A 26,433-nucleotide genomic window follows, 5' to 3' on the forward strand; every position below is an offset into this window, starting at 1 on the left:
CATTCAATTAAACACTATACTTCTGTCCTTACTACAGCTCTTACCTGAATATTCAGCTCTTCCCTAACTTCTGAAAATGTATTCTTATTCATAAAGACTTGGAAGGCTACTCTTAAAGAAGGCCACACATTACCCATTTTTCTCTTTAGCTGCAGTTGAATTTTGCTAAATCCTTTAATGTATTGGGTTCTCTTGCATTACTAATTTTCTCCACATCCATGATCTGTTTGGCTCTATGCACCTGGGTTTTGGCCTGTTTAGGAAGTCTTTCGTAAAGTTGCAAATGACCTTCAGGTTGTCAAAGAGGCTTCTAGGTTGTGGCCCCTTAAGTTGATAATTTTATTTGATATTTTGTGAATATTGCCTTCTACTGCAAATTATTCATTAAAGCTGTGTCCTGCTTTGCTTCTCCTTCCTCTCTCATTTGTATGCAGATGATATACAGTTATATTTATCCACCCCTTTACTAACTCCTAAAACTTAGACTAAGATCTCTGTCTTCTAGATCTCTTCTTCTGCATGAATCAACATCTCAAATTGATTAACTGGTCATCTTTCCACCTAACCCTGGCTCTACACCCTACATTGTGAGTGTCAGTTCTTATTAACTGTCTAGTTGTGTCTGTAAGCTATTGACCCATTTATATTGCAAATTATGGGGCAGGGATCTCCCTCCCCCTGGGTCTCTTAACAGCTGGCACTTAATCTTGACTGTAACTATATGTATTTGATAAATTATGGTCTATTTATTGTATTGTTCCTGAGTCTGTTCCATTAATGTAAAGTTTAAACTTCATATGTTCTTCCACTGGAGATTTACACTAATCGCAGTAGGAATGTAAATTTGGAAGGTTTCTCACCTGTGCCATTTGAGACTAAGCATAGGCTACAGTACTTATTGTTCCCTATGGGCAATGGCAGACAATATTTGTCAATTGTGGAAAACCTGCTGTCACGTGTGACAAGTCCTTTGACAACCTTTCCTGTAACTAACATGGGTATCGTAAAGTGTGGAAGAAGTCATTTTTCAGCAATAATTCTAGATCGCCACAATTAAGGAAAAGGTATTTTCGAAATATTTGTCAAGGGCAGGTAGCCTATTGTGCCATTGCCCTAATGTGCCAGTCTTCTTTCTTCTACACTTCAGTACCTGCTTACATAAACATATTAAAATGTTGACAAAACATTTCCAGTTGTTCAGTTTATAATATTTTTCAATGAAGGGAATGAAAAAATGATATACAGGTATAGGATCCCTTATCCGGAAAGCCATTATCCAGAAGGTTCTGAATTACAGAAAGCTATCTCCCATATACTCCATTATAAGCAAATAATTCTAATTTTAGAAATTATTGACTTTTTTCTGCAATAATAAAACACTATCTTGTACTTGACCCCAACTAAGATATAATTAATCCTTATTGGAGGCAAAACAAACCTATTGGGTTTATTCAATTTTTTAATTATTTTTAGCAGACAAGTTATGGAGATCCAAATTACGGAAAGATCCCTTATCCGGAAAACCACAGGTTCCGAGCATTCTGGATAACAGGTCCCATACCTGTACAATCAATGTATGGCAAGTAGGAGTCACCTCTGACCCTAACCTGGTTGTTGATTATGGTAAGAATGTAAAGGTTTGGTGACAAATAGTTGAAAATTAAAGATATAGACGATGATTCCAGTTGCTTAAATCCTCATTCACTGGGGCACCTTGCTCCAGTTACACTCAGGCTCCCTCCTCCAAGCTGTAAGCATGCTGAACTGACCACCATGTTTGGGTGCCAAGAGACACCCCTTCTTCTGCTTGTCTATATAAACACAGGGAAGGCTGTATTATAAATGTACTCCTGAAAATGTCCTCAAGCTCCGTCACACTTTAAGATATACAGTTTATGTATGAGTTTCATATATTGTAGAACGCATTATTTTTTTCTTGTTAAAATATCTGTGTGCATTTCTATTTCTCTCAAAGTGCAGAAAAGGTCATGGCTGTGAAATTCGATTATGGCCTACATGTTTTTAAGTGTTTTAATATGTTTTTATTATAACTGTTTAGATGTATCAACTGCGTCCTTTTTCATAAGTAATTAGATTCTTGCTCTGCAGCAAATTATCCATTTCCCTTTTGCCCCAGAAGGCTAAATAAACAGAGGGAACAGTATGTTTTTTTAAAATAACAATTTTTCACGCTTAAAATGATTTTGAATGGGAAGGCATATTACACAGAATATGCTTGCCCGTGCATAGTGAGGGCAGGGTTCTGATTTATGAATGTTTCATGCTTATACATGCTTTTTTTTTCCAGCAGAAGGGATGCTTACATTTATTTGCTACACAGTACTGTTTAGGATATAAAATTAATAGGGTCCTTGTACCAGAACATATGATAGGAACCTAAATGCGTAATAGGTTCCATAGAGCAGAGGTATGGGAGAGCTCAGTGTAACCCAACTAGTGATGTATATCCTGTCTAAAAAGTGTTCTATGTAACAAATAAGAACATGTGAAACCCCTAGAGCAGGGGTCCCCAACTCACAAGCCACAGTCAAATATAAAAAGACATGGAGAGCAACACAAGCACCATAAAAGTTCATGGAGGAGCCAAATAAGGGCTAAGATTGGCTATTAGGCAGCCTCTATGCACACTATCAGCTTACAGGGGCTTTATTTGGTAGTAAATCTTGTTTTTATTCAACCACAACTTGCCACCAAGTCAGGAATCCAAAAATAACTACCTGGTTTGGGGGCACCAACCAAGGGGTTGGTGAGTGACATGTTGCCCCTGAGCCACTGGTTGGGGATCACTGCCCTAGAGCGTAGGTAAGGAAGGTGTTTCCCCTTGAGCTTGAGGGTGGATATGTGTTAAAAAAGCAGCAAACAAGTAGGATTCACCAAAGTCAGGGTAGGGGACCATGGATTTGGGGCCACTTTAGCACCAATTCAAAGGAGAAGGCAAGGCATTTTGACATTTTACTGCCAATAGATTAGGCACAATAGTGCAAGCTAGAATGCTATATTTATTCTGCAGAAAGCTTTATCATACCTGAATAAACAGCCCTAGAAGTTTTCTCTGTTTGTTTAAGATTGCAGCTGTTATTTTAGCTTGGTCTCTGTAGCTTCCGTGGGAGGGGGGGCGAGTTGAGATGGGTGGGGGAGCAGAAGCGAGATGGAGAAGAGCAAACTGAGTTGACTCGTGCCGTGCCAGGAAGGATTTTTCTTAGAGAGGAAGTCAGATACCCTAAGAACATGTTTACACAAAAGAAAAAAAAAATATTTTGTTTCTTTTGATAGAGGACTCAATGCAGCTTATTTTGTGAGTGTTTATGGCTGTATTTACATAGACCTTTCTGATTAAGCTTACTTAGTTTTCACTTTTCCTTTTAAACTAAATATTTTCCCCCAGGCAAAGCTATTATTTGATGAATGAGAATAAATAAAGCGGCCTAGGTTTATAGCATTACTTATCCAGCCAGCTTGAAGCCTGTCAGGCAGGGCTGGAACAAATTTTGCCCCTGGAGGACCCAGTTGAAGGGAGAAAAATGAATGTAAATCAGGGATGTCCAGCCTGTGACCTTCCAGCTGTTGTTTGAACTAAGACTCCAAGAATCCCACCAACATTCCATCAGCGGGATGCAGGAAGCAGTTCAACATTGTATAAATACTAACAATATGTATCAGTTGTTTAATAAGGGCCTCTTCTGGATGAAGGGCTTCTTCTGCTGAAAATGTGGTAAAACTGGTTCAATGTAGAAATGTCCTAGACATGTAACAGACCTGCACCACTCTCAACTTTAGAAACTGTCTCTAAGTTGTGGTTTTGTATGGGACTAGGTATGGGCTACATGTTTTTTTAGAACTATAAGTAATCCATATAAATACTGCTTCTCCCATGTATGAAGTTATGGATGCCCTTATGTACTGTATAATAGTGAGAAACTTTAAATCAGCACATTTAAAGAAAAATGTTTGTGGCTATTGAACAAAAATATGCAAAGCAAACTGGAGTCAATGGACATTTGTTCTCGCTGTTTTTTGCCAAAATACAAAAGATTCTATGTACATTTTTTTCGCAGCAACTTTTCAGAATACATTGAGTCACTGCCATTTTTTGTTGCACAAAGTATTTTAGGGTCTATCTGTGTTTTTTGTGGAGAAATTTTGTGGTGCTTTCACAAAAATATATGCCAAGGAATTTTGCCATGTATCAATACCTGGCGAACAATTTCGCTTATTAGTCTTGTGGCTCTTGCGGAAAAATTCAAACATCTCTGAAACTGTCAGCCAGTTTGTAGCACACTAGTTTGTGGAGTGACATTTTATTGAAACCTGTTTTAGGTTTATGGCACTTGGGTTCCCCACTGTGCTCACCTGAATAGCAGTGGTGGACAAAATGCCTGTCTGGGGATACATGAGAAATGCTCTGCCAAAGAAGAAGGGGGTCTTCACTTAAGCCGGGCATACATGTAACGATAGTATGACCCGTAGCCTTGTTTCGTACGATATTCTGTGCATGTATGGCGGATTGACGAGAGGGCCGATATCGCAAAGACTATGGATATTGGTTGTCTCGCCGATTGGGTGGGTTAAAAGATTTTGATTGTGCTCCGTTGAAGGTGCCCAAGCAAAATCTACGTTAAGGGCTGAATTGGCAGATGGAGATAGAATTCCTATTGTTTCTACCTACATATCTGACGATTTAGCCCTGATTGTCTGTGGGGGCAATGAAGGACCAATGGTCGCAGGAAAGATCGTAATTGCTATGTGTATGGCCACCTTTAGGCAGGACAGACACTTGGGGCATTTTAACATCTCATGTGCTAATAGGCCTTAGGACAGAACAGAGTTTTAGCAGTTATACTTGTTTTATCAGTGTTGGATGCAGCTATCCAACACTCATTCTGCTGTAATATGGCAAGTATTGATAGAATAAAGTAGTCAAAGTAGTGCATTTTAACACCAGCAGCCAACAGAACTGGTTATTTGGTGATCACATTGATTGTACAGATTTAAACAATTGTAAAGTTGGATATCTGAGGCTGATTGGGATCCACTCCCCTCTCTTACTCTTTTTGCATTACTCCAACATCATATGCTGAATCTTGTTATTCCCCACACCCATCTTTGTTCTGTTTTGACCCAAATAGGAACATATCTTGACATGAGTGAGATTGACACAATCCTGCCAGAGAACACACATAGATTTAGAGGTCTGAATTAACCCCATGTCGTTTGGGTGATAATAATCTCAGAGACCTTATTTTATGTTACCAATTAGAGGGAAGAGGTTAAAAATTCTGGAGTGAATCTCAATCACCTTAATAACATGGGTTAGTGGAAATTTTTGTATTTACATTATATGAGTGTACTTAGAAGCCCTGGTTATAGTAACGCCTTAATGATATTTATAATGGTTGTCATTGTGCCTGCAGCTGCCTTTTGCATTGGATACAGTATGAGCCACTGTGAAATTGCACTGTTTGCTCTTGCACACAACAAAGCAGCAACACTATAACCCGCATGTTATGCACTTTCTTCCAGTTGTACTGTATTTACTTAAGTCTTTTAGTACTTGTGCCAGAAATGATATTCAGATAAATACATTAGTGAGAGCAAAACCGCTTTACTGACCGCGCTGGTCAGTTATCATAGAAACACAGAATGATTAGATTTGGAGATTTCCTATTAGGCAAAAGGGAACGTAGCTAAGAAGAAAGCTTAACATCATACTTATTCTGGCTTTATTTTTAACCCCTCTGGCTTTCAAGTACCCACAAACTTTCTGCCCAATCTACATTATAGGCATGTCACCTTCCAACTTGTTCACATAGATACAGGTGCTATGAAATATACATAGTGCCCCTTTTAACTGGGCAATTTGGCAAAATAAATAAACATTAGAATTTCCGAGTGTCTCAGAATGTTATCTAGCCCTGAGATGTCACTTACTGTCAGCAGCAGGATTAAACCTAGGGGCACAACACTAATAAATATAGATCTGCTCATAGATCCATGGAAACATTTGCTCGGTCATCTGTAGGACAATGTATAGCACTGACAGACAGATCTGAATATACTGTATGTATATGACTGAGATTGGATCTAATGTGCAGCAAGAAATTTATGTCAGCATTCATCAGCTGCAGAGAAGATTTAGTTTGACAACCTAACCAGCCAGCAGTGTTTTTTCCCAAGACAGGGCATGAGAAAACCTAGATATTTGTTTTTATCCCTGCTGTTACTCTGCATGATCTCATGTATGTACATATCTATGTACTAAAAAATATAAGTATATATAAGTCTATTACCAAAGCCCTTGGGTGATTGCTAACCAGTCTCAGCAGAGCACTGCCTGATAATGTCTGCTTAATGAGAGGAGACGCAACTGGCTATACTGATGTATTGCTCCTAAGAGACACTACATGTCTTGTGCCCTTTTAATTTAGAATGCGGTGGGTTTTGAAACCTCAGCAGAGCCATAAGTTAGGGGCTGCACATTGACTATTGCATGTGAATGTTGGATTTCAGGTGAAATACTGTGCATCTACTTAAATAGGATCATCAAAAATGCTTAGGACCTGGGGTTTTCTGGATAAGGGATCTTTTCATAATTTGGATCACCCTACCATAAAAATCATTTAAAGGATTGTTTTGGCACAATTATGGATTCATGCAGCTTAGTTACCAAAAAGTACCAGGTACTGTTTTATCATTACAAAGAGAAAGGAAATCATTTTAAAAAATATGAATAATTTGGTCATAATGGAGGGAGATGGCCTTCCCATAATTTGGAGCTTATATTTGCTAAGGTAGGTTAGGTTACAGCATTTGGCTGGAAGCTGCAGTTTGGGAAGCCCTGATATGAATCTGAAGAGCACAGTAACAATTTACTAAAGCTGGCCATACATATTCAGACTGAAATTGTCAGATAAAGTGCTAAAAATAACAAATCATAGGATGTTCTGAACATGAAATAGTTTCTAGACATCAATCGTACAAAAGTAATTTCCATTGTAGGTCCCCCAAGGATATCAGATATCAATACATGCGCAGATTTTATTGTTAGCCAACCAAAAACTTCTAACCTGCCCGATCGACTAAACGTCTGATCACCATGGTACAAGAATTATCGAGATGATAATTCTGAGCCCACACACGATTAGAAAATTGTACCAAACTGGGTTTCATTTGATTTTATCGCTATGTGTATGGCCAGCTTTATCCTACTGCATAATGTCTGATTTGTGGACTCTAAATTTTCCTGGCTAATGTGTGCATGAACGGCACAACTACCAGCGTGCAAATGTGTGCATCAGTAACAGTGTTAGCATGTGATTCACTGGGTGCATGTCATTTCTGTGTGCAGAAGCAACACGCTAAGTGAACCCTCATCTGGCCTTTATATGGTAAATGAGCTGTTAGTGCTTTATTAACCAGCTTGTAGGGAGAACCTGATTCGAACACAACAGATTTGTTTAATGTACAAGCAGGACCTATATGCACATATATAACAAAGGCCCGTGTTTAGCCAGGAATGATAAGACTTAGCACTCCCTGTTTCTATTGACATGAACACAAGATAAGTAACCTTAACTACCCTTACTAAATGCAAGGCATTGACTCCCATCATGTGTTGGGTTGGGCATTGGGTGCACTTTCAACTTCTATGGTTATAATACAGGTACAGGATCTGTTATCTGGAAAACCATTATCCAGAAGGCTTAGAATTACAGGAAAGGCATCTCCTATAGACTTCATTGTAATCAAATAATTCACATTTCTAAAAATGATTTCCTATTTTTCTGTAATAAAACAGTACCTTGTACGTGATCCCAACTTAGATATAATTAATCCTTATTGGAGGCAAAACAAATCCTATTGGGTTTATTTAATGTTTAAATGATTTCTTATTAGACTTAAGGTATGGAGATCCAAATTATGAAAATCCGGAAAACCCCAGATGCCTAGCATTTTGGATAACAGGCCCATACCTGTACTGCCCAGTGTCCCCACAAAGGCTAATGTCACTTTCTATCACTGTCATTGCCTTGGGGTACCCAGGCCCGGATTTGTGGCGAGGCCACAAAGGCCCGGGCCTAGGGTGGCAGAAATTTAGGGGCAGCATGCCACCCTGCCGCAACAAAATTTTGACATTTCGCTCCCATACGGAGCAATGGGGACTTCTCCCCACTGCTCCGTATGGGAGTTTAAATGCCCGCACATGCGTGATTGCGTAGGCACGGCACGGTGGGAAGTGGGTTCATTCACGTATGCACGGGGAGGCGGGGCGCAAATGGGGGGCGGCCTAGAGGCGCCCGGATTTGAAATCCGGCGCTGGGGGTACCTATGGGAGAGCAATGCTAATCTATGAGGCTTGCTACTCTAGAAACAGTCAAACCGATTATCAGAAAACAGTAGTGCTACTAATACCTTGGTTACAAGACTGATATTGTTTCATACATAACTACCCTATAAGTTACTATATATGGGAATACTTGTATAAAGGGGGCACTAGGTTATATCAGAGTACAGATATTTTCAGCAACAAGGGGGGTCATTTAAATAGTTTGCACAGAACATATAGCTATATAAAGGCACATAAGGGTTATTGGTGGTTTTAACTAAGCTTTTATCACTTCTCTAATTGCAAATTCTATGGTGTTCAAACATTTTCAACCAATATTGAATCCACAGTAGAGAATGCTTCAGAAGCTATTTGGGGTAACTAAAGTATGGGATCATCTAGTGCAGGGATCCCCAACCTTTTTTACCCATGAGCGACATTCAAATGTAAAAAGACTTGGGGAGCAACACAAGCATGAAACATGTTCCTGGGGGTGCCAAATAAGGACTGCTATTGGCTATTTGGTAGCCCCTATAAGGACTGGAAGCCAACAGGGCAACATGTTGCCCCCGAGCCACTGGTTGGCGACAACTAATCTAGTGCAAAACCAAAAATATTATTATCCCCAGTACAGTGCCTTTGCTGCCCATGGTGAGCCCAGTACTGGCAGACCCTTGTGCTGCCAACAGTGCACCCCCAGAGAGTCCCGCATCCTACTTAACCCATAATAAAGTTCCCTCATAACTCACTGTTACTTAGTTCAGTGTAATAAATAGTAATTTACTCATTAACTTAATATTTTGCTCAAGGAACAAAAAGATCAGTCTACGTGTCCACTAATCCATCTGCTTTAGTCTCAGCTCTCTTTTGTTATATACTGTTATACACCTTCTATCTGGTTTTAACCCTCTGGCAGTACCTTGGGGCAAGACCGGCAAGTGAATACTTGCAGCAGTGCAGTGAGAAACGTTGTTTGCCGGCTCTCTGGGAATCATAATCCGTGTTGTAAAATGCATTAAAATTTCAGGTCAGGGTTAGGTAGGAGGTTGGTGTCATACAAAGCACACATTATTCAGGCATGTGTTCATATTGTAGGCAAAGATGCATAATGATATTGCGCATTACCCCCAGGGCTTTGAAGCAAAACTCACAGGTTTGAAGTGACATTTTATTTTTTTACACACATAAAATCTGATATCTTATCTTAGAGGCCATCAGTACCCAGTAAGCATAATCAGCACCCACTAAGCATAATCAGCACCTGTTCTGCTCTGTAGAGCTACGAGGGTTCATTGAAAAAGTGTAGGACAGGGTGCAAAGTGCACAAACCATGTTTTTTTCACTTTGCACCCTGAGCTGCACTTCTGTGATTTTCTGCAGGTCTCTATGTTCCATATTGTAGCAAAAATAGGACCAGCTTGAACTTGGGTATATTAATATTCTTGGTTTTGGAATGAGATGTTGGACAGGCAGGTGTCAACATACTTTTGGCCATATAATGAAAATCCAAGATGGAGCACAGAGACCTGTATGTGTCCCATTAATATAGCGCTGACTATGTTCACCAGCATTTTATTCATGAGGCATGTTGGCATAATTACTCCCCTTGTGCCCCCCCCCATATGCTCTATAACTTTTGCCTCCTTCAGATGCACGAGGTAGGGAGCATCTAGCACAGGCAACAATCGACCCCATTGCTTGTCCTATGGAAGGTAGTAAGGCCAGACTGCCTTTCACCCACTGGTTCTGTGTTTTGCACCTAATTCCATATATCCAATCTGGTAAAGGTGCAGAGTGCATCCTGACCCTGGACACAAGTGCTATTTAAATGAACATTAGAGTTGTCACCTTTTGTTTGGCCCCATAATGGCTGATAATGTGGAGGTGGGAGGCGGGACTGAGCAGGGTTGGGTCTATGACACAAAGGAAAAAGGGCTATGATGCACTATGCGCAATATCACCGGTGATGTTTGCTTACACACTATAATCAATATACTCCCTAGTGTAGTAGGTTTGTGGTTAAAGGGGTTGTTCACATTTGAGTTAACTTTTAGTATAATGTAAAGAGTAATACTCTGAGCCAATTTGCAGTTGGTCTTCATTTTTATAGTTTTTTTTTAGTTATTTCACTGTTTGAGTTATCTGGTTGCTTGGGTCCAAATTACCTTAGTAACCAGGATGTGGTTTGAATAAGAGCCTGGTCTATGAATAGAAAAATAAGATATAAAAAGTAACAATGAAATTGAACCCTTACAGAGCAACCCTTGCAGTTTCTTGGCAGTGACCCCAATTCAGAGCTGGAAAGAGTTAGAAGAGGAAGGAAAATATTTTAAATACTGAAGGCCAACTGAAAAGTTGCTTCGAATTGGCCTTTGTATAACGTACTAAAAGTTAACTTAAAGGTTGGCCACCCCTTTAAGATAAGGTTGTGGTTCTCACTATAGCTCCCTGATTGGTGGAACCCTTTGTCTCACCACTATTCTAATACTAAAGGGCATCTAGAGCCAGAAACATAGTGCCCTTTTTAAGCTACTATAAGGCACTTTGCAATGTACTTTATTAGTATTTTGCAGTGATTTTAAAATACAAGGGCTTGTTCTCTGCCTTTGGTGTAACACAAGGGAGTCATTCTGATCCTTTTTGTAGAGAGTTGGCGTCACTTTTGTCTACCAAACAGAGCAGCAGCCAATCACATATGAATAGATGTTTTTTCCACTAAAGTGCCACCAGCCCTCCAGCAAGTGGGTCGGAATGGCTCCCTTGTTTTAACCCAGTGCCAGAGAATAAGTCCTTGTATACCGAAACCACTACAAAAATGAAATAGCAACAGTATTTTGCAGAATGGCTAATTTTTCTTTAAAGTAGTCAAGTGCAATTATTTCTGGCTTTAGATTTCCTTTATTGCTGGGCATGAATTACATATAAACACTAAACAAAATGCTGGGAGAGTGTACAAGCCTGTTATGGAATGTTCTAAAAGTGAATAACTGATTGGTAGCAAGAGTTCTGCAGTTACTAGCCTTACAGAAGTGACAGAAGGAGTGCTGTACCCATCAGCTTTGCCCCTCTCTGCTCCTGATTTGTACATTCCCACAGTCTCCAGAAAACCATTCTCTTGTGATAAAATGGATCTGTAGGAATAAAGTCTTTCTTTGTAGCAGTCATAGCAACTGTTGCAGAAGAACATTATCTCTTGCAATGAGGCATGTTATGTCACGCAGGTCATCCAAGCAAACATGCATCCAGTCCCTTTTCTCATCAATAGGTTCTACTGAGAAAAGATTGTATATTCATTGCTTATAATCCATTGTGTATTGCGGACATTGGTTTCCATGTAACACAGCTATGGAGCTTGGCGTCACAGCATGGCAGCATGTGAGGGAACGGTAGGGAGCACAAAGGAGGAAATGGTGGGGAAGGTGTGAGTTCTTCAAGCAAGAACCAAATATATTGGCAGCAAGATCAGACAGAGACAGGGGTACAGGAACAGGATGAAGTGGGAGAGGATCCAGGAACAGAAAGCAATGGGACGGAGAGAAGAGGACGTAGCGGGTAAAGACTCTGGGACAAGACAGGACAGCGCAGGCATAGTACCAGGGTGAGAGAGTGGACTGGAGACAAACAGGACTGAAACAAGAGCAGGAGAAGATGAAGGAACAGAACTAGAGCAAGGAACAGGACAAGATTAGGAACAGACAGGAGCCAGAGCAGGAAAACAAGAGCTAGGGACAGTGCCTCAGTGCTCAGGCACAGAATGTGAGATAAGCAAGGCTTTTATAGGGCAGAGTCAGCCCTGATTGGTTTACACACCAAAAGGACTTGGTAGCTGCTTTCCTAGCCCAGGGGTTAAGGAGAACATCCAACAACCAGAAGATCCAAGGTTCAAGACCCAGCAGAGCCTTAAGCAGTATAAGCAATGGAACACCTGTGCCCTAGGGCTTACAAAATACAGACAGGTGTCCCTATTAAAGCAAGGTCCTTACAGAATGGGTTTGCAGAGAGGGGAGCAGCAGAGCTTTATGGGCCGGACCCCAGCCTAACTGTGGGCCAGGCTTGATCCCCAGCATCAGTGCTCATCTTCTTGGTGTCACTGTGCGGCATGTATGAATGATAAAACACCTGTGCCCTGGGGCCTACATATTTTAAACATGTAATGTGAGAAACCTAGTGGTGACCTGAAGGTAAGGAACTATGCAGATGGCGTGACTTTATTTACACATCCATAGAGAATGGAGAATGAAGGGTTAGCAATGCTCCAGTACTCTTATAAAGGAAGAGTAGATGCAGTAAAGTTCCAGAAGATTCTTTGAACAAATAATGCCTGTTCTGCTATAATTACATTAACCCATAGCATCAATCAGCAATTGGCTTTTGAATAATGAAAGCAAATCTCATGCTGGTTACTATGGGTGACTGCCCCAAACAATGAAATGCACAAGCCTGGAGAGGTGCCCTTCTAGCGTTTTCTGGGAAATCTACAGTAGCCGTATAGTAAGAAACAATTTATCTATCAGTAAAATGATGTGCTATGAAAAAAGTAGTAATTTAGGTTGAAATGCAGTAGTTGGAGTTACTGTTGGCACATACTCAGAGTTGCATGCAAGATTTACATTAAATATATCTATGTATATATAGATATATAAAACAGCAGACGAGTGTCAGCACACGCAATATTCACAATTTTGTTCTCTCTCTTCCTCTCTCTCTATATATACTCTTGTGAATATATGTTTGCCTGAACAGTGAACAGTTATAACGATAATGATCCCATAAAATCTTGAAAATATGGCATTCCAGTTTTTGAAATATACCACATTGCGATCACTTATCAGATACAGTATGTGTTAGCTTACCCTGTCTCATTTGATTACAAGATTACAAGAAATTGGCTATTTAAGCCACATCTATCATTGCTGCCACAGGTGCTGTTACATCCAATAGTGACTGAGAATGAGCCTTCAGAGAAGGGAGTGAAAGAACTCAACTGGGCTGTACAGAACACTGATCTCAGCCCAACCAAACCTCAGTGGGATGCACTGGAACACCAGGACTGATCATCAGTGCCCAGACTCTACAGCCTCATACATAGGAAGGAAATCAATAATATTCCAAGATATAGAAAAATCCTTCAGGAAGCAAACAAGGTAAAGACTGTCATAGCAGCAAAGAGAGGGCCAACCTCAACCCCTTGGTTTTGGAAAGAGATGCTGAACAGGCAGGTGTCCACATACAGTATTTTTGCCCATATAATGAAGCATTAGAAGAAGATGCAAATATGTAGCTGCCTGAGAGCTTCCCAACTGGCATAAATACAGTTCTGCTGTACACTTACTGTGTCTTATTGGGAACCAGGGTGTTTTCCTTTTTGGTTCTATGAAGCTATATAGAGGGGTATAGTGAGAAAGGCATTCCCAGAGATAATGGTTGGGGGGGAGAAGTTGGTTTGGTCCATAATGTAGAAATAATACTTATCTGCAGACACAGTATGTATACCTGTATGTGTTCAGGGTGTTGCCCAATAAACCAGCTAGGAGCTGTATGCCATTATGTCACATGGGGCATCTAAAGTTTCAGGATTTTCAAAGGATTTTTGAAGACCCAACGAGAATGGATAAAACATGTAATACAGTTCCACTTCAGGTTTTTATCTAAGGAAAAAGTTTCCTTCCTTTCTGTGCAAAGCTTGCCTACTTATTGCTGTGTATACATAACAATGAAATGAGGCCAAGTTCCTGTTGGTCTCACTAAGCCTCGCTGATCTACTGATATGATCTTTCTGAAAGAACAACTTGTGGCTCTGCAGGGAGAGAAAGACGAGGGGTTGTCAACCTTTACCCTAGTGGGAATGTTCTCATCCAAGCACGGCTATTAATAACAAATCACATCCACTAACTGAACGAAAAATCAGATGTTTACAATAAAAACACACAAATACACAATTACTCATATACTCCTAATGCAGCTAAGTAATGTGGTGTGCTGTGGTGCCCCCTTGTGGTTTCCCAGCATATTCTTGCTGTAGTAATGCTCACTTGGTCATCCTACAATCTGGCAGTGGTTCTGGTGAGATATGGGGGTAAATGCCCATCTCTCTCCTAGATGGAGACCTCTTTAAATCTGCTAATGAACCCCCAAAAAAGTCTTTGTGCATACCCAAATGTTTAAATCTTCTAATGAACCCCAACAAAAGTCTTTGAGCAGACCCAACTGTCTCAGCTGACATAGAATCTATTTCCTTGGCATTATTTTACTTCCATGAAGTGAGACAAATTGCATTCTTCATTTTTTGATTTTGCACATTTTTTTAATGATTTGCTGTTCTACCTTTCTATTGGGACCACTTTGATGTATGCAACAACACAGACAGATGGCTCCCGTCCCTTCTGGCTAGTACAGCAGCAAAGTCACATCATTTCCATACTATCCACACTTTTATAGGCCATAAAGGAAATCTGATATTTATTGTATCACACCATCTGATATTTATTGTATCGCACCATCTGATATTTATTTTATCACATCATCATCATCACCACAGTTTCTTTATAATGTAAATTCTTTAACCCTTCACATAAAGCATGTCACATTGGCAGATAATGGTTTTGTACTACAAGAAAACAGTACTCAGGATAAACAGCACTTGCCCATTAACCCGGACACATCAAACGCTTGGCAAGCAGGATAGCACTTCTGCAATGTAAACTTCCCTGTTTCTTAACTGTCGCCTTCCTTTGTCCTACTGCCAGTGCATCTATTTATATACAATGCCACTCCTCAGTGCAATAGCCAGTGGCCCTGGCATTAAATGACATGGAAAAAAGAGTGACAAGAAAAAAAGTGTTATTTTACTGGACTGGGCGCTGCTAGTTTAAATAATACTTAGTGTCCACTCTTTTACTTATGGTTTGGAAGATCAGTTAATAAATACTAAGTCTAATCAGGTACAATGTACAAAGTTGCTGGCATGATGCAGCTGGTACAAATGTAGCTTCTGCCTGCATTTAGGCTTTGGTGTTCTTATATGCGTTCCCAAGCAGTGGCTTTTTTATGTGATACACTGTTTGTGTTTACACAGCCTATTCCTTTCTATGTTGCTTCTGCTCGCGGAACAGCATTGAATTACAAATTAATTTAAGTCCTGTGACTATGATAACCACTGACTATTGAAGTACAGTTTATTTGGAATGTTTGAACACTTGCCAAATGTCAAAATGTATAGCATTTTCTCTCTCTGACACACCAGCATGTTATTATGTTTAACAGCAAGTATTAATAAATGTATAATAAATACAAATATTTACCAGCACTGCTATTCAGAATGCCATATTTATATTGTCACTTGCTATTTTATTGCGGCACATCTTAAGTGACCATTCTAGAAATGAATTGGTTAATTGTATTTCACTTTTTAACACCACAACAACTTTCACTTTTTTGCCCTGGGGAAGTCAACTGATTCCACGTCTTAGGTGTAGAACAAAATGCAACATCTGTGCAGCGCCTTCTGCTGGTGATTGGTGACATTGCAGCAGATTCAATCCCTTTGCAATTTTAAATGCTCATGGCTAATTTCTGCCCTATAAGTTTTAAAACCAAGGACCTTTATCACTCTAATGATGTGATTAGTTGACATCTCTGCTGTTTATCAGAGCTGCACTCATTTTAATTTGCCAGGTTCCAAACCTTTGTTTTCCCCCACTTGCCTTTTGGGTTATCCTACTGTGTCCTGCCTTCTCTTCTTCACCCAGTGCATAGTGCATCTGTAGGGTGCTTCCCACTAAGGCCACAGGGCACCAACATGGATTAGGCAAGCTCAATTACCAAGTACAAGATACTGATTTATTATCTCTGATTAAGATCAAATCAGGCAAATAGAAACCTTTTCTGTAAACAGGACACTGTGGCTAACAGCATTGCTGTATTTATGGTCTTTATGGATAACAGATTTCCAGATACTAAATGCCATATCGGTATTTCAGCAGCTTAGGCCACGAATAGCAGGTTACGAGGATTAAAACAGCAAGATTATTAAAAGTGTATGGCAGTGTGCGGGCCCAAAGGCAGGACCCCCTTTCATTCTGTGGAAAGCTATTTATACAATATAAAATGCATAAATCCAACCAAATGTGACAGCTATAATCAGTTACGGACTCTGACTATGAATTGCCTCTGACATTTTAAGCACACGGCCCATTTCCAGGCTGCAAGCTCAACATCAACATTATTTTTCAGACGGGCCCCTGGGTGTGCTGGGCCTCTGACATCTGCAAAACCCACCAGATCCCCCCCCAGAAAATACCAAATGCAGAAAACAAAGTATATAAATGTGAGTGAAACCACAGCAAATCACAGAAAGAAATCGCCAGCGCTCGATCTAACCCACGCTGTAGTGTTGACCAGCTGCTAGAAACACACTATTGTGCCAGCGCTCGGTCTAACCCACAATCTGGAGTTGACCAGCTGCTATAAACGATAAAAAGCCATTAATTATACACAAAGAGAAAGAAAGTTTGCCAGCGCTTAGTTTGCCTTTAAAAATAATTTTCTGTGTTTTGTGTACAAATTGTAGCCAAATTTTGCTTCTAGCTGCTATGTAGCCTTTAAACCAATGAATCACTTTCATGTGTGTGCTAATGAGCTGGGGCTTAAAAGCTCCCTGCTTTTCCACTAAAAAAGCAGGGAGATTAACTTGCCTAATATTCCATTGTCTCTCTACCTCACTGTCCTTCATAACCCATGCACCTACAGTTGTATTATAATGTTATCCAAGGAGAAATGTAATTGGCTGTCAAGGATCCCGACACTTGAGGCACAACTAGTAAGACATTCAGTTGTGTTTTGCTTTGCCTGGGCCAACAGAGCCAAGTAGTACATTCGATATATCTTGACACACACAGTTAATATTTAACCCAAAGTACCATGTAGCAAATTAACAAGGAATAAGGCTTTATACCCAAGCCTAAAACTGGCCACCCCTACACTACTCGCTGTACCAGTAGCAATATATGATATACTGATATAAATATAAAGAAATTTGTATTATGGATTTCCAGTTGCCCACTATAAAATATTGCACAGGGTGTAATTTAACCTATGGACAGTGCTGAGTAGATATCTTTACTTTATTAGCTGGTTAAAGATATCACATTTGAATAAAAGTCTTTCTGCTACAAAAGCATTTGACTTTACAGTAGGGTTACAGCTCCCTCTAGTGCCTCTTGCATTAACGTGAGATGAAACAAGCAATAATACATTTTTGAGTTTGTGTCATAACATTGGTAAAAGCTACTGTACGGGTAATGAGTGATCAGAATTTAAGATTTTCGGATACCCCTAATACTACACATAAGTCCCTATTGATATTTAACAAGGGGAAGAACTAGGTAACATAATACAAACATTAGTATACAGCCATATAATAAAGGAGTGGTTGCTAAGGTAATTTTGACCCTAGCAACCAAATAGCGGCTGAAACTCCAAACTTAAGAGCTGCTGAACAAAAAAATGAAATAATTAAAAATGACAAATAATAAAAAATGAAGACCAATTGCAAACTGTCTCAGAATATTACTCTCTACATCATTCTAAAAGTTAACCCAAAGGTGGACATCCCCTTTAAACTGTAAGATTTCTGGTTGAATGCATTAGAGGCATGGATATAAGGGCGTGTGTTGCTGCCTGCTCTGCTCTCCTATAGTCCAGACCAGCAAGTCATTTACAAGTTCTCTTATTGGTGGGAACTAACCACAGTACTGACAGGGAAAGCCTCTCTTATAGTCTCTTTCAAATGGTCAAGAAGGGAAATAAATTGCCTAAAAGCCTAGCAGAGTTTATGCCCTCTTTAATACATATAAGCTGATTCCGACACTGTGACTGATTAAGCAATGTTGGTGAGCCAATCAGACCTTCTCCCACTGGGCATAAGTTACAGACTTGAGGATTTCCTGAACCCCTTATCCGGAAACCCATTATCCAGAAAGTTCCAAATTACAGAAAGGCCATCTCCCATAGACTCCATTTTAATAAAATAATTCACATTTTTAAAAATGGTTTCCTTTTGCTCTGTAATAATAAAACAGTACCTGTACTTGATCCCAACTAAGATATAATTACCCCTTATTGGGGGCAGAACAGCCCTATTGGGTTTATTTCATGGTTAAATGATTCCCTTTTCTCTGTAATAATAAAACAGTACCTGTACTTGATCCCAACTAAGATATAATTACCCCTTATTGGGGGCAGAACAGCCCTATTGGGTTTATTTAATGGTTAAATAATTCCCTTTTCTCTGTAATAATAAAACAGTACCTGTACTTGATCCCAACTAAGATATAATTACCCCTTATTGGGGGCAGAACAGCCCTATTGGGTTTATTTAATGGTTAAATAATTCCCTTTTCTCTGTAATAATAAAACAGTACCTGTACTTGATCCCAACTAAGATATAATTAACCCTTATTGGAGGCAAAACAATCCTATTGGGTTTAATTACAGTTTAAATAATTATTTTAGTAGACGTAAGGTAGAAGATCTGAATTACGGAAAGACCCCTTATCCGGAAAACCCCAGGTCCCAAGCATTCTGGATAACGGGTCCCATACCTGTGTGAAGTTAACCCTTTGTCCCCCCCTACAATTACATTCCAGGAAAAATCTGCAAGAACCTTTTATTTCATTCTAGGACTGTAGCCCAGAGAATTACAGAAAAATGTTGCCCAAGTGACAAATGTTCTACAATATAATAGTGGAGCTGTTACTTGAGAACCCCGGTTTCCTGTTTCGGAATTAGCACATTTATAATAGGGAACAAGGGGGAATTCACCTCTTCCTTCTGCACCATCCAAAATCCCCTCCTGAGACAGGTTTGTCCAGTTTATAAATACAATTCTATGGGCAGGTTTCTCCTTGTACACAGCACATGAGCACAATATCTATTTCCTACATGATTTATATCATCGGTGGAATGTACTGAGCTTATTTAAAGAATTACTGAAGTATCTGCATATCTGGGCTTGGGTTTTCCCACTACAGTCTGCTATAAACAGGGCCAAACATTGGAGAGCAGCTTAAAGGGGTTATTTCAGCAGCTATCTGGTCGCTAGGGTCTTGTTTACCTTAGCAACCAGGCAGTGGCTTGTATGAGAGACTGGAATAGGAATAGGAGATGAACTATGTAGAAACATAAGGAATAAAAAGTAAAGGTAAAATTGTAAGCTCACAGAGCAATAGTGTTTTGGCTGCCGGGGTCAGTGACCCCCAATTAAAAGGTGGAAAGATGTAGCAGAGGAAGGCTAAAAATTCAAAAGCTAAAAAATGAATAATAAAGCCCAATTACAAAATTAATAGGAATAGGACATTTAATAACATACTAAAAGTTAATTTAAAGGTGAACCACCCCTTTAACTCCTGCACTTGGACATAGCAATATATTAAGGGCATGAAGACATTTTGTGCATAAACTAATGCTCTCTCGTTTACTGTTTGCCCATATATTGCAATATACTCCAAATTGCCCAACTACGTCACAGTCATCCCCGGTCTGGCCAGTCCTGCACTCACTTTTGTCTTATTCATGAAGAATTCTACTGCTTTATTATACATTTGTTTTACATGCAACTTGCAAATGATTGCCCAAAATTGTAAGCTCACAGAGCAATAGTGTTTTGGCTGCCGGGGTCAGTGACCCCCAATTAAAAGCTGGAAAGATGTAGCAAAGCACCTGACCAGGGAACTAGCACTTATATTGTAATGTCACCCACTGTGACCTACTGCACTTATATTTGCCTATTTGTGTCTGTAAGTTACCCTCCCATATAGATTGTAAGCTCTACGGGGCAGGGACCTCCATCCTCTTGTGTCTTTGACTCTTAACTTATTGCAACTGCATCTTGTATTTATTTGTGCTTATTGTAATACTTTGTATTTATCTATTTTAATACCCCTGTCTATATTAATGTATTCTACTGTACAGCGCTGCGTACATAAGTAGCGCTTTATAAATAAAGTTATACATACATACATACAAGTAAGAGATGGTGGATGAAAGCTACAAAATGGAGCTGGCCTCTGCTCCAGAATAAACTAATAACAAAGGAAAAGCTGAACTCACAGTTTTAGGGAAAATATACTCCCATTTTTAATAAAAGCCCATGTCAGCTGGGGTACCTTCAGTTTCCCTTTTTGCCCTATTTATAGCTCAAGAAATTACAAACTCCATGTCTCCAGCATAAGCTTCCATCTTGTCATTTCTTGTTGCTGATTAGCAGTGAACTCCCTCCGCTGGCTGTTTGCCGTATATGTGGGGAACCATTTTCAGTGTAACCTCTTACTCTGGAACCACCATACTTCTAACATGTGACCTATTGCAATGCATTGTGGGAGCCTAGACTCCATTTTGTAGGCCATGCTGTAGAAGAATGACACCATATCAAAATTCTCCCCTATGGTAGCATCGCTGGTAAGCACTATGGACATAAACCTGCCCTGAGCCACCACTAAAGCTGCCAGCACCTCAGAGACACTGTTACATGTAATATGTGCCATCCTTGTATTTGTGTTGCAGCTGTTTTTCTGTTACTGTATTTTGCCACATACTCAGTTTTATTTCATTTACTTTACAGTTTTTGCCATAACCATCCAGTAAAGTTCAATGGACTTCACCCTCAGTCTCTTTTATTGGAGTGTGGTAAGTTTTAGCTGCATGTCAAGCTACACTACCTCAGGGTAATAACCACAGATTTTTTGTAAAAAAAAAAGTATGTTCAGCACAAACCCTATTCATTAAACTCATGTTTGTTTCATGGGCATACTGCCCATTGAAAGCATATTAGGCACTGGTATCAATTGTGACTGTCGGATGCATACTCTATCTTTGCACCTATTTCTAGATTTGCACTAAACATTTATTGGTGCCCCTGCCATGGACGGGGAAGCCATAGTTATAGTAGACACTGAGAGAGCTATTACTGACTGCATTTGTTCCTTATGCTGTACCCTTTGTTATACCGTCCTGAAACAGAAGCTTCAACCATGTCACCGCATTAACAATCCAGGCAACATTGATTCACTTTCGTACAATTACGAAACTGAAATTGTGATAAACTGAAGTTTAAAACAAGCAAAACATTTTTTAATGTCATGTCCCTGTGTCTCAGGCAAATTTCATTCTGTATCCTTTACAACTACAGGATTGCTTCTCTGGTATTAGAGTAGCGGTTTCTCCTTACTGCGTAGTGCTTGGAGGTGAGATTGTGCCTATGGTTATAACCTTATCAGCCCCAAATCACCCCCAGAACTCATTCTGCTGCCATATTGGGTGGCTTTTCTGCATTTTTCTTCCTTTGAAAAGAAGGAAATTACAAAAGAAGTATAATTTTTTACATGTAGGGACCCATAGGGTTAATCTGCCCCTATAGCTTTAAACCCTAGTACTTCCTGATTTCTGCTGTTACTGGGCAAAGACCCAGTTATCAATTTATAGTTATGCCTTATACCTATTGGTTATTTTGGTTGATCACACCCCTTGCAAACTTATATAGTGTTTAGCAGGAGGGTGTGGCTTCCTCTTTGGCTGCCTTCTGAATCTCAATGAACAGCTTCACTGAGCCTGGGATCAGAATAGGTCCCAGTAAAGCCTTATTGCCCCAGAGTGTTACCATCCACTCTGGTGAAGTCGGGGACAGGGACCCATGAACAAGGACCAGTAAGATAGTTACTCCTGTAAGAGTACTCTGGAGGAAAGTGAGGGAAGGAAGCAAGGGCAGTTTTCCAGCCCCACCAAGGAAAGTAGTTGGAAGTACCCTTCCATACAGGCAATGTTGTCTCAGCATAGGGCCACAGTTAAGACATAGGAGACAGGCAATATCTCAACCCTGTTTCACAGTCGGCTGTAGGATTCTCAAGCTAGGGGTTATCAACCTGAGGACTGAGGTATCTATCCTGACTACTTCCAAAGGGGTGCCAAGCTGACCAGGTGCATTTACCCTGCCCAGACTCCCAAAAGAGGTGGGATAAACCGATCTGCATCCTCTCTTCGTCCTCAGAGTACTACTACCATTTAACATCTATATCTGCATGTATTGTGAGTTGTAGTTCCACTACACCCTTGCTCCGCATGGTCTCTTCCATATAGCGAAGACCCATTCTGTCTAAGAGAGTCACATGTACCCCATGCTCTAAACCATAGTAGCCTGGGGTTTAACTATTTAATAGCCAAATAGGGGTTACATACATATAACATTTGATCAATGCTGATAACTTTTAATGATCTATTTATGTTGCGTGTAAGGATATTTAGGCCCGGGCTGGCAATCTATGGATTCTGGCAAATACCAGAGGGGCTGCTGTAAGGTTCCACAGACAGTAACTATTTATTGGGCTGATGGGGGGGCCTGTGTGTACTTGAAATGCCAGTGCCTTTTTTAAAAAAGAGAAACAGTGAAAACCATTCATTTGTTAATCTATTGCTCCATAACAGTGTGTGCCATTGTGTCTCCAAATATTCACTGTAGTTTTCTCTCTGCGAATTGTTTTGCTTTCCTTCGATCTGTCACTATTCATTTGTACAGACTGGAAGCTTGATATTATTATCTAAGCCACATGTCATAACACTGGGGTGTCTGTTATTTACTTATTTGTATAGAATTACTGAGTGACTGGTGGATTTAAACCAGCAAATTCTTAAATGCACGTTTTCTTGCCAAAATGCATCTGTTACTGCTAGTGTTTCATTCAGGTAATTGGCAGGCTATGCTACACTTGGGTGCTTCTCTGATGGCTGAAAAATACTGGTTGAGAAGATGCCTCATGTGCAATGGGTCTAACACCTTTATTTTATAATCATTTGTAGAAAACGCTGTCCCTTTATTAATAAACTAAACTATAATTGTGTGGATAGGCCTGCGCTCCTTTTACATAATTAGTTTTGACGACACAAAGTGTCTTCTTCAGGACACACCAGAACTAAACTATAGCAATATTTACCTCTTATTTTACCTCTTATTTCCTATGTAGGCACTCTGAAGTTCTGACGGCCAAAGGTCCGAACACTGATATCGCAACCATCCTATCGAGCACATGATAAGATGCTTCTGCTACATCACAGAGTAAAGTATTTGTCGCCTGGCAGTTCATCTGCCGATACTGCTTGGTGTGCTATTAGAAGCCACTTGCCTTTAGGTTTAAGAGACATAATGGTTGTTCTTTCCTGCATACAATATCTCTTCTGGAGCCAGACCACCCGTTATTGCTTCTTTAGACTGCTATTTACTTTAATGGCACTTGCCTTTCACCTGAAAATTCCTTTTGCCTAAAAATACTCAGTTTTGCATTTATGGTCCCAAATCTGCCAGTATGGACAGTGATAGGCAGTTAAGGTGGCCATGCACTATATGAATCTTGCAATTGATATGCCCACCTCAGATGGCCCTTGGGCCAAACAAATTGCAACAATGAGAATAAGACCCGTTGGAGCAAGGACCACATTAGTTTTAGGCCAGATAAGCTCTTTCAGGAGGGTCACAATGTCAGAAGGAAATCCCTCCTGCTGATTGGGCCAGGCTGTGACTGATAACTGTCCCTTTGCACTACTATCAGCAGCCATGTTTTTGGTTGTCACAGGTTTATGTATTCAGGTAAAGTGTAAGTTAAAACTTCCGCACAATAATATATAGAAAGACACCAATTTACACCTACACATCTCTTCTGGAAATTGTGTAACTGTATCCATGCTCCCCTGAGGCAGTGCTAAGGCAATAAAGCAATGCTGGAAGGCTGTCCCTCAGGTTGGCTATGCCTACTGGTTATAATGAAAATATATATCATTGTATAAAGTGTTCTTGGGAACCTATTTACAATTTAAAGGTGCAATACTCTTTAACCCCCTACCGGAACATGCTGCAAAGCAAGAGGCTGCCGACAGCTCTGCACCAGTTACTAGCCACAAAGGATATGTCACCAACCCAGCGGAAAATCACAAACACATTAACATTTTAATAGTGATGTTTTCAAAAACTCACTGAGAACCACAAAGATCACTATCACACTAAAATCCTTAGAAATACCACAGAGCACAGGATTATTTTATCTACCACAGATAAAATAAATTAAAATTGCAGATGTTAGGGTGATTGAACCTTGTAGCCAACTAACTGTAGTTAGTATAGAGCAGAGATTTTCAGATGGCTTGGCTCAAGGCTTTGCTACATTTGGTCATCTATCAATCATTTTTCTCTCTAACATTTATCTGTCCTTCATCTATCTCTGTCTAAAGGTGGCCATACACAGTAAGATTTGGTTGCCAAATGAGCAAATCTTTCCCTCCAATATGCCCAACTTGGATTAGCGATATCATGCCAATGAAATTGTTTGGCCCTAGGGCTAAACTTCAGTTACCAGAATCCCCCATCCATATGTGTAAACTTATAGTTCTGCAATACAGAAGGCTGCCTGGCCTTAATAAAACTCAAATACATTTGTTATAAAAGACAAAAATGAGGCAGTTATTAAGAATGTTAATGTCTTACCTAGCCTCATATTATTACATAAGGAATATCAGGCTAAATATAATATCAAGAAGATTGAGAAGGATTAATGCAAAGGGTTACAAACACACTGTAGAAATGCTATTAGAGCAGGGAATCTGATAATAATACACTTTGCTACAGCCATGGCTGCACATCCGCCTTGTTTATATAAACTATAGTAGTGTTGTCCAATTGTACATAATATATTAAATACATACATAACACATACACTACAACAGCCACCCGTACTGCACAACTGTCCTGCAGTCTGGGACCACTGCCTAAATGCCCCACAGCCCCATTGAAAGCCACAGCACCTGCCGGACAGCTCTCCCAGAATTTGCTGACAGTCTCACAAGATGAGACAGTGATGTGTGACTACAGAGTACACAATCGCAGTGACATGGACATACAACGTAACCCCCTGATGAGTACGTAATGGCGATGAACTGCTAATAATATGTGGTGGTCTAATCAGGGCACCGCAGTCCATGGGTGGTCGCTTACTTTTTATTCAGAGGGGAAAAAATGATTTCCTGACTCCAAGATGACAATCAGACCAGTCCCTGGATCAACTTGGTACAAAGAGCTATTTTCAATAACCCCCTTTATTCTTTCACTTGCTTAAAGGGGTTGTTAACCTTTAGTATGATGTAGAGATTAATACTCTGAGACAATTTGCAATCGTCTGGGGGCGCCAATTAAAGGCTGTGATTGGCTATTGGTAACCCCTACGTGGACTGGCAACCTAAATGAGGCTGTTTGGCAGTACATGTGGTTTTTATGCAACTAAAGCTTGAGTTTTATGCCAGGAATTAAAAAATAAGTAACTGCTTTGAGGCCGCAACATCCAACAGGTTGCTCACAAGCCACCGGTTGGGGATCACTGCCTTATATATTTATAAATATCATAGCCCCCAAAAGCAACTCCAGCATAAGCAACCAGTCTTCATAACTGAGACCTTCCATACCCGTTACCAGTTTAGTTGCCCATTTCTGGACCCTCTCTAATTCAATAATGTCCCGTTTGAGCACTGGAGACCCAACTGTATGGCTTATTCTAGATGGAGCCTTATCCTTCACTGGCAGATCTATGCACCTTTTCATACAGACTCCTTATAACTTGTGCATTGCAGGACAAACACAAGGGAGAAATTAACACCCCCTTTGAGGAGGAGTGTGTGTGGCACATACACATACAACTGACATTGGCCTAGTGAACCACGTGCAGACTTATTGACAGTGAATGCATCAGCACCCTGGAAGTGACACCTTTCACCGTAATAAAACCTGCTGTTTTATGGAAGCCCACAATTACACTGGAATTTAGTGGTAAAACTGCATTGTGAGGAAAATACATAACTATATAAATATGTTTTAATGCACATGGATCTTTTAATAAGCCATTTTGCTTTCCTCAGATTCAGGCACAAGGCAATGAACACTAAGGCCCAAGACAGTCCTGTGCTTTACAACTACCACTGACAGCAAAAAAGTGTGGCTGATCATTTTCTTTATATATAGGTAAGTCTTCTCTATTTGGCATGTCTGGAAACTCTACCAGGGC

At 40.1% G+C, this 26,433-nt stretch overlaps 1 long non-coding RNA gene across 1 annotated transcript; it reads left to right on the plus strand.

Annotated features, from left to right (window-relative positions):
- Positions 1-20,694: 20,694 nt before the first annotated feature.
- LOC105948565 lies at positions 20,695-26,232 on the plus strand. Its single transcript, XR_004222785.1, has 4 exons — positions 20,695-20,800; positions 20,964-21,028; positions 23,356-23,452; positions 26,003-26,232. It is a non-coding gene; the product is annotated as an uncharacterized LOC105948565 (long non-coding RNA).
- Positions 26,233-26,433: the final 201 nt, after the last annotated feature.

Source organism: Xenopus tropicalis, chromosome 5 (assembly GCF_000004195.4).
Source record: "Xenopus tropicalis strain Nigerian chromosome 5, UCB_Xtro_10.0, whole genome shotgun sequence".
NCBI lineage: Eukaryota > Metazoa > Chordata > Amphibia > Anura > Pipidae > Xenopus > Xenopus tropicalis.